At 44.4% G+C, this 9,217-nt stretch overlaps 1 non-coding gene across 1 annotated transcript; it reads right to left on the reverse strand.

The window, feature by feature from the left end:
• Positions 1–415: 415 nt before the first annotated feature.
• LOC134543939 (5S ribosomal RNA) lies at positions 416–534 on the reverse strand. The gene has a single exon (XR_010077382.1). It is a non-coding gene; the product is annotated as a 5S ribosomal RNA (ribosomal RNA).
• Positions 535–9,217: the final 8,683 nt, after the last annotated feature.

A 9,217-nucleotide genomic window follows, 5' to 3' on the forward strand; every position in this document is an offset into this window, starting at 1 on the left:
ATATATATATATATATATATATATATATATATATATATATATATATATATATATATATATATATACATATATACATACATACATACATACATACATACATACATACATACATACATACATACATACATACATACATACATACATACATATACACTTATCTATTTATTTTTTCACTTTGAATTTTGTATGAGGTATACACATGCAAAGATTCACAGCTGCTGCTGGGTGGGTGAGTGAGTGAGTGATTGATTGATTGATTGATTGATTGATTGATTGATTGATAGAGAGTGAGTGTGTGTGTGTGTGTGTGTTAGGGGGGGGGGGGGGGGGGAAATGTGGTGATTGTGGGGGAAAAAAAAATTTAAAATTGAAATTTTTAAAAAAAAATTTTTTTCTGTAGGGTGCAAAATAGTAGTGCCAACGGCACGTGGTGTTCCCAAGCGGTCACCCATCTAAGTACTAACCACGCTCGACGATGCTTAACTTCGGTGATCGGACGAGAACCGGTGTGTTCATCGTGATATGGCCGTTGGCAATGATATAGATGTTTTTTTTTTGCAGTTTGTATTTGCCACTCGAAATAGCTATACCAGGTGTGATTGTTACAAACAACAGGAGAAATCGTGTAATGAACACTCTTTTACTTCCCCCCCCCCCCCCCCCCTCCCCACACACAACACCCACCACCCTCACCATCCCAACCACCAAAGCCCTCTTCAAAATACACTCTCACACACACACACAAACCCACACTCTATAACTGATGAACATTACCATAACTTCTTAAAGCCATTAGATAATATTTAACTCAAGAAAGGTATTGTGATATGTTTAAAGAAAGAAAGGTGAAACCTTTAACTTTACCAGCAGGTATTAGTATCACTGAGGTATCTTCTAGGTTGTAGCAGCAATAGTAGTAATAATAATAAAATTAAATAAGGTAATAAAAAAGAAAAGTTATACATGTGATCAAATCATGAATGTATAAAACTGGAATGAATTTAAATTTTTTTTATTTTTCTTCATAGGCTGTTTTGAAATTGATGAGTAAGTGCCTCTTCTTTTAAATTTTTTAATGCTGAACACTGTTACATAAGAGATGAATGTTTAGAAAATTTAAAAAAAAAAAAAAGCTAGCCCAGCCCCCTCCCCCCCTCACACAAAATCCAAACAAAAAAAAAAACACCCTCCTTCAAAACATCACATAATCATCCAGCCAGCAGTGCAGACGAGAAATTTGCACTCGGGGCCGCCATTTTGACGATAAATTCTTGCATGGCACACCAAAGGTAGGAAAGAATTTAAAAAAATAAAAATAATGGGCGAGCACCCTCGCGTCTGCCTGTAGAAAATGAAGTTAAAAGTAACATAACCTAAAGACAGGCACACACTAGGGTGCTCCCAGGCGGTTGAGAAATTTTTTCCCGCCAAAAGACTTATATATATTATTTATTTTACTGTTTTTGGCAGGGGGCTATGTCGGTCTGTGTGCAAAGTAGTTCCTACTCCCGCCGCCAGGAGCGCGCGCGGTGGGTAGCGATGTTGTTTTTTCTGCTTTCATTTGTTTATTATTTAGAGGGTTAATGCTATGTAAATGTACGCAAGTTTGGTTATGTGTCGGTAGTTGTGCGAGATTTAATTTCCGAAACGAAATTTGACTTTCATCGGCCTGCATTTCTCACTTATTCGGAAAATACATGTGTGTTTATGTATGTATAATAATCGAGTGATTTTGTAATAATTTGGAAGTTTTGTTTGCGTGTGCGATGTGGGGAAGAAAAGGTGTGCACACGAGTCCTAGGGCTATATTTTTTTTTATTGCGAAATATTTACTTCATGTGGTGAAAAATTTTAAATTATTTGTGATGCAAGTGAAATTTTTTTTTTTTTTTCAGTTGGGTGATGTGTTTGTCCTCGTTTGTGTGCAAGGAAGCAAACATGCTGAAGGTAAGGGGCCATAAATGACACTTTAAAATATTAGTTTACCATTAATTTTGGTTAAATATTAAATTGCCATATAAGTAAAATCATGTCAACTGTTGTATTCCACCCAGTATAAGCTGTTAGTAATGGGTACTTAATATAAATAGAATAAATGTAAGCATTTTCGTCTGCATGAAAATTCACTTTTTTTTTGGATCCATTTGTACTGTGGGTAGTTAAATAGTACATTATGTTGTTTTTACTTCGAAGTACAAAACATCTTGTGCATGATTGCAAATTCAAACGCAGTTAAGCATAATATGAATTCGAATTATGTGTGTGTGTGTGTGTGTATATATATATTTTTTTTTTTTTTTTTTTTTTTTTACTGTGTCCAGTTTTAGCACAAATGGAATTATTTTCAAAGTGAATCGATGCAACTGGTCTTTGCCATTAATATTGATATATGATCTAACTAAATTAAATAGAAAGGATTTTTTTATTTATTTTTTTATATATATAAATATATTTGTAGCAATGTACTAATGACCACAGAAGTAAGCAAAAAAAAAAATATATATATATATATCTCAGCCAGTAAACCATGCGTCTTAAAGACTTTTTTTAATGAAAATATTTCTGCCTTGGTTAAGCTTACATTTACTATCATAGGGATTGAGGGAATTGTAGAACAGCAGCAGAAGCATTTCCTTTCATGATCATGTTCTTGGTCCTGAAAAGGACCGTTTATGTAAGCATGTGCACACCAGACCTGCTCACTTGGAGCTGGTGTATTTGGTGACAGCCTTGGTGCCCTCGCTGACAGCGTGCTTGGCCAGCTCCCCGGGCAGCAGCAGTCTCACGGCCGTCTGTATCTCGCGGCTGGTGATGGTGGAGCGCTTGTTGTAGTGGGCGAGGCGGCTGGCCTCTGCCGCGATGCGCTCGAAAATGTCGTTCACGAAACTGTTCATGATGCTCATGGCCTTAGATGATATGCCAGTGTCCGGATGAACTTGCTTCAACACTTTGTAGATGTAGATTGCGTAGCTTTCCTTCCTCTTGCGCTTCTTTTTCTTGTCGCCCTTCGAGATGTTTTTCTGGGCCTTGCCCGCCTTTTTGGCTGCCTTACCGCTCGTCTTGGGGGGCATCGTAGGTCTGAGCTGTGCCGCTGTCGCTAGATGAGTGAGACGGGAATTTTTTTTTTTTTTTAGACTACAGCCCCTCCACGCTGAAGTCAGTCTCACACAGCCGAAGTGTTTGTGAGCCCTGCTAACCAAATGGGAATGATTTGACTGAGGGAATTGATGCGTGCCAGGTGGGACCTATACGCTTAATTTGATAACTGAGTAACTGCCTATGCTGTCTTCACTCTCCTGTGAGGGAGGGGGAAGCAGCTGGCGACGTGCGTCTGGCGCGGTCAAGCCTGCAGGGGTGCGGAATTTGCACCCCGACAGCCTATGGGGAGTAGCAAAGGGTAGACAACAGTAAACCAGCGAGCGCACTGGAGGAAACCTGTTGCCTGTGAGTGAAAAGTTAACGCAACCGAGGGCCCGAAGGGATAGGAAGCGGATGAGGGCGAATGGGATCTGTGGCTCTCCCAGATGGGATTTCTGGAAGAGCCATTTTGAGCACGCCATGCGGCGTATGTGCTCGGCAGGCACGAGCGAATGTGGCTATTTAGGCCTCGGCATCTCGAGGGCGGCAGGAACTGCTGGCGCGACCTGCAACTAAAGATAAAGACACATATTTACATTGTTCTATAACTATGTTTAATGGCTATTAGCCCGGTTAGGCTAATAATGGGGCTCGTGCGCTCAGGCACTATGGCCGGCGTCTCTGAACCACAAGATGATGGGTGAAGTCGTGGGTTTAGATTTATGTTGCGAAAAATTTTTAATATTTAATATATATGCATATATAATTAATAATTACAATTATATATGCATATATTTTTCACTACTGGGGTGGTTTAGAAGCACTGGGGGGGGAGAAAAATTATGACGTTAAAATAATTTTTAAACACTAAAAATTCGGGTGGGCATGGCAGCAGCTCTCTGGAACATGGCGCCCTCTCCCTCGCCGACAGGCACTGTGGGCGGCGTCTCTGTGGCGGCCCCCAGGGAGGGCGGGGAACATGGAGCACAGCTGCTGGAGAGTAGATGACAGGGTGAGTGGGGGGAAAATTATGTTGCAAAACTTCAATAATTTAGGAAGAAAAACTAAAAATGAGTGTGGGATAATTGCACTGAAAAGGGGGAAACGGCGATTCTCGTTGTTTTCTTAAATCAGGGTGGTGAAATTTGTTGAATCAGGATACGGTTTCTTAATGGTGAGTGTTTTAGGAACAATTTGCCAGTTCAAACATGACGGTGGAGTTTATAGTTAAAAAGTTATGTGGAATTTAGTGTGACAATGTGTAGACGAGTTTTTCGGCTGAAAGTTCTCTCGCCAGTCCGCAACCGACTGCTGGTACCCCCACCTAGGCTCCGCCCACCGGCGCGGACCAGCCAATCAGCGCCGACCCGGGCTTGGCGAGAGAGCGAAAAACACGACTGATTTTGACGGAGTATTTTTTAAGTGTTTACGGGGGTTTTTCGCATAAAATGTGTTTCGGTCTTTTGAATTTTCTGGCATCTTCAGGATTATATCGTCCCAAGTTGTGTACGAGCGGATTGGTGTGTGTGTCGATTGATTTGTAAAAGGAAGTGGCTTGCTTGACGAGTTGCGCGTGCAGTGTTTCTATGCGAAGTTCCTTGTGTATTAGGCGCATCGGGACATAAATGGGAACTTGCGCTATTCTTCTTAGGGATTTGTTCTGTACGATTTGTAGTTTCTTCAAGTGTGTTGGTGCTGCGTAGCTCCATGCTGGGGATGCGTAGGTTACTATAGGTTGGACGCAGGCTGTGTAGAGGATCTTGCCATTATGTGTACTTAAGCTGCTCTTGTGGTTTAAGAGGGGGTACAGCGTTGCTAGTCTTGCGTTGGCTTGAGCTTGTTTACTGGCGATGTGGTTCTTCCATGTGAGTCCGCGGTCCATGTGTACTCCTAAGTATTTTACAGTTGTTTTGTATTCGATGTCGTTATTGAATAGGTTGAGCTGCGGCAGGTTTTCTGGGACTCGTCGGCGCGTGAATATGATGGCTTCGCATTTGCCTACGTTAATTGATGTCCTCCAGTCGGTGAACCATGCTTCTATGGTGTGTAGCGAATCTTGCAGTCTTCGTACAGCCAGGTGGGGGCTGAGGGAGCTTGTATAGAGCATGGTGTCGTCTGCATAACACGCAATGTTGGCTCCAGGTAGTTGTGGGAGATCTGCTACATATATGTTAAATAGCAGGGGCCCTAGTATACTGCCTTGCGGTACCCCTGCTAGTATTGGTCTAGGTGTGGATATGGCGCCTGGAATGTGTGCACGAAATGAGCGGTGATGGAGGTATGAGTCTAATGTTTTGATGTATGTGTCCGGGAGTTGTATGACCTGGAGTTTGTGTAGCAGTCCTTCGTGCCATACTCGATCAAACGCCTTTTCTATGTCGAGAAAGACAGCTGCAGTGTATTGGCGCCAGTTGAATGCGTGTGTAATGTGTTCTGTAATACGGACTAATTGTTGCGTGGTGGAGTGACGAGCCCTGAAGCCAAACTGGTAGTCCGGGATTACACGATGTTCTTCCAGATGTAGTTGGATGCGGCGAGCTAGCACTTTCTCTGCGACTTTAGACAGCGTGTTGAGGAGACTAATTGGTCTGTAGCTGGTTGGTAGTTTGGGATTTTTGCCTGGTTTTGGGAGTAGGATTAGTTTGGCTTCTTTCCAGGTGTGTGGCCAGGAGTTTGTTTGTAGGATGCCATTGATGCAGGATGTGATTGCCTGAAGGGCAGGGAGTTGGAGTTGTTTGAGGACTAGGGAAGGGATTTTGTCTGCTCCTGGCGCTTTGTTGTTCTTCAGAGATTTAATTATTCTTTTCACTTCCATTTCTGTGGTAAGGAGAGGTTCCGTGGTGGTTGTGGCTAGTCGCATGTTGGCTATTTGCTCTGACACTAGGAGTGTGTGAGGCGGATTGTTGGGGAGGAGTGAGACGGGAATTTTTTTTTTTTTTTTTGCAATAGCCCCTCCACGCTAAAGCCAGTCCCACACAACCGAAGTGATTGTGGGCCCTCCTATAAAAATGGGAGTGATGTGACGAGAGGAAATTTATGCGTGCCAGGTGGGACCTATACGCTTACTTTAAATACTGAAAAAATGCCAGTGCCACTCCCCACTCCTGCGGGGGAGGGGGGAGTAGCGCGGCGACGTGCGTCTGGCGCGAAGCAAGACTGCAGGAGCACGGGAATTAGTGCTCCGGCAGGCATAGGGGTTTAGCAAATGGGTTGGCAGCAGTAAACCAGCGATCGCACTGGAGGAAACCTGCTACCCGGTAGTGAAAATGTCCGCCCGGATATCCCAGAGGGGAGGAGGGGGAAAATTGGATAAGGTATAACGCATCTGCCTGGGATGGCCAGATGCGTTATGTTGGTGTAACCTGGTTACTTGTACATGGCAGGAACATGGAATTTGAAGATTGGTCTCAGCAACGCCGAGTGCGCCAGTCCGTCGGCGCGACCTGCAACTAAAATAACATAAACGTAAGAGTACACAGCACATGATGATTCATGCTGCGAAATTACAGGAGATCGTGCAGTGGGGACCTGACACAGGCACTGTGGTTGGCGTCTCTGTGACACATAGGACGGGGTTGTTAGATTTTATGACGAGAAAAAATGTTTAATCGTAGCACTAAAATCTAACACTGTGAAGAAATAACACTGAAAGAAATTTTATTTATGTTGCGAAAGAATTTTTGTAACACTAAATAATTTTTAATGGGTTTTGGGGTGGCAATCTTGGGGAGAAAATGATGTACTCTGCAGTCGGCGAGTCGCTGTGGCGGGGGAAGGGAGTTGCTAAAATTAGGACGAGAAAGAATATTAATCGTAGCACTAATATCTAACACTGGGAGGAAGGAACACTTGGGAATATTTAATTTTACGTTGCGAAATAATTTTTAACACTAATTATATACAGTGGGTGCTGTGGAGGGCAAACTTGGGGAGAAGCTGACGATCTCTGCTGTCGGCGCGCCGCTCACATGGCTGCAGGCACTGGGGCGGTGTCTCTGCATACACTGTAGCGAAGCACAAGGCAGAAGATCGTTGGAATGTGGTGTGATTGATTGCGTGAGAGTTGCTAAATTCGATGGTAAAAGACCGAAGCACTAGGTGTAGTGCAGAAAAAGTTGTAATGAAAACTGAAGTGACTTCTCTGCGCGGGCGCACGGGAATGGAACTAAGTGAAAGTTTTCTATACCGTCCGCAACCGCGCGCGACTACCTCGAGCCACGCCCCCTCGCGCGCTCGCAGCCAATCAGCGCTGTTCCGGTCGGTGGTTGTGAATTTCTTGTGTGCGCTGCCGCGGAATTACGGCGGCTTCTCGCACAACACGTGTTTTGGTCTCTTGTGTGTTCTTGAATCTTCAGGTTTATATTTTCCAAGGCTACGAATGAGTGGATTGGAGTGTGTGGCAGATTGGGAATAAAAAGATGACGATAGTTTAAAGTATATTCGCTGAAGTGTGTCCATGTGTAGCTCCTTGTGTATGAGTGCTGTGGGGACATAGATAGGCACTTGTGCGACTCTTCTGAGAGCTTTATTTTGCGCAGATTGCAGTGAGCGGAGATTTGTGTTGGAGGCATAGCTCCAAGCTGGGGCTGCATAGGTCATAATAGGCCTTATACATGCCTGATATAAAAGCTTACCGTTTGTTGTGGAGATGCTGCTCTTGTGATTTAGGAGAGGATATAATTGCGCGAGCCTCGCATAGGCCTTGGCTCGTTTGTTTTGAATGTGTTGTTTCCATGTAAGCCTGGCATCCATGAGTACACCCAGGTATTCCACACAGGGGTAGAAAGAGATTGCGGCATTGAAAAGTGATAGTTGTGGCAGATGTTCTGGAATATGGCGCTTGGTAAAAATAATGGCCTTTGATTTTCCTACGTTGACTGCAGTTTTCCACTTTGTAAACCATTGCTGCAGTAGGTTTAGTGCTGCCTGTACTCTCTGCAGTGCAGCCGCAGGCCTCACAGAGCTTGAATATAGCATCGTATCATCTGCATAGCACGCTACTTCTACCCCCTGTGGGAAGGCTGGGAAGTCTGCCACATAGATGTTGAATAATAAGGGGCCTAGAACACTGCCCTGTGGTACACCAGCCTTGATGGTACGGCGTGTAGAGGTGGCACCTGGGATGCAGGCATGGAAGTGTCGTTCATGTAGGTAAGAATCTAGTGTGCGGACATATGTGTCAGGGATGTGTGCTGTGTGAAGTTTATAGATTAGGCCTTCATGCCACACACGATCGAAGGCCTTTTCTATGTCTAGAAATGTCGCAGCAGTGTACTGTCTCCAGTCAAAGGATAGTGTGATCTGTTCAACTATCCGCACCAGTTGGTGGGTTGTTGAGTGCCCCGCTCTGAAACCGAACTGGTAGTCAGGGAGAGTGTGATTTTGTTCCAGATTTTGTTGGATGCGGCTGGTGAGGATTTTCTCAGCTATTTTTGAAAGTGTATTGAGGAGGCTGATGGGACGATAGCTGTTAGGGAGGCGGGGATCTTTACCAGGCTTGGGGAGTAGGATGACTTTGGCGTTTTTCCACACAGTTGGCCATGTATTGGTGTTTAGTATGCCATTTATGCAGGTGGCTATTGCCTGCAGAGCTGGGTCCTGTAGTTGTTTTAGGACGATCGTAGGTATCTTGTCCATGCCAGGTGCCTTGTTGTTTTTTAGTGATTTTATTACTCTCCTCACTTCCTCAGGAGAGGTGAGTACAGGCTCCTCCAGGAGGGGTGAGTTCCTGATTTGGCTGACCTGGTCATTTACATGTATTTCATGCTCTGGATCTGTGGGCTGAACGTTTGGCTGGAAGGCAAGTTCTTGGCTGTCCGCCAGCGCTGCCACTTTGTCTGTGGGTGTGTAGGCGACGCCTCCAGTCGGGAGTTGGATAGGAGGGATAGTGATAGGTTTTTTGGAGAGTGATTTGGTTAGTTTCCAGAGGGAGTTGTCCTGTGTGGTGAGGTTGAAAAGTTTCTCGTCCCATACTCTGGCCCTATGAAGTGCGAGCTGATTGTTTACTTCTGTCTGCAGGTGTTGAAAAATCCTCTTCAAGGCTGGGCATCTGTTTCTCTGCCATCTCCGACGTGCTTGGTTCTTGTCTGTGATGAGCTCCTTTATGTAGAGTGGAAGTGTCGCCGGGTCAGCTGTTCGT

The sequence above is a fragment of the Bacillus rossius genome, unplaced genomic scaffold (assembly GCF_032445375.1).
Source record: "Bacillus rossius redtenbacheri isolate Brsri unplaced genomic scaffold, Brsri_v3 Brsri_v3_scf250, whole genome shotgun sequence".
In the NCBI taxonomy this organism is placed as follows: domain Eukaryota; kingdom Metazoa; phylum Arthropoda; class Insecta; order Phasmatodea; family Bacillidae; genus Bacillus; species Bacillus rossius.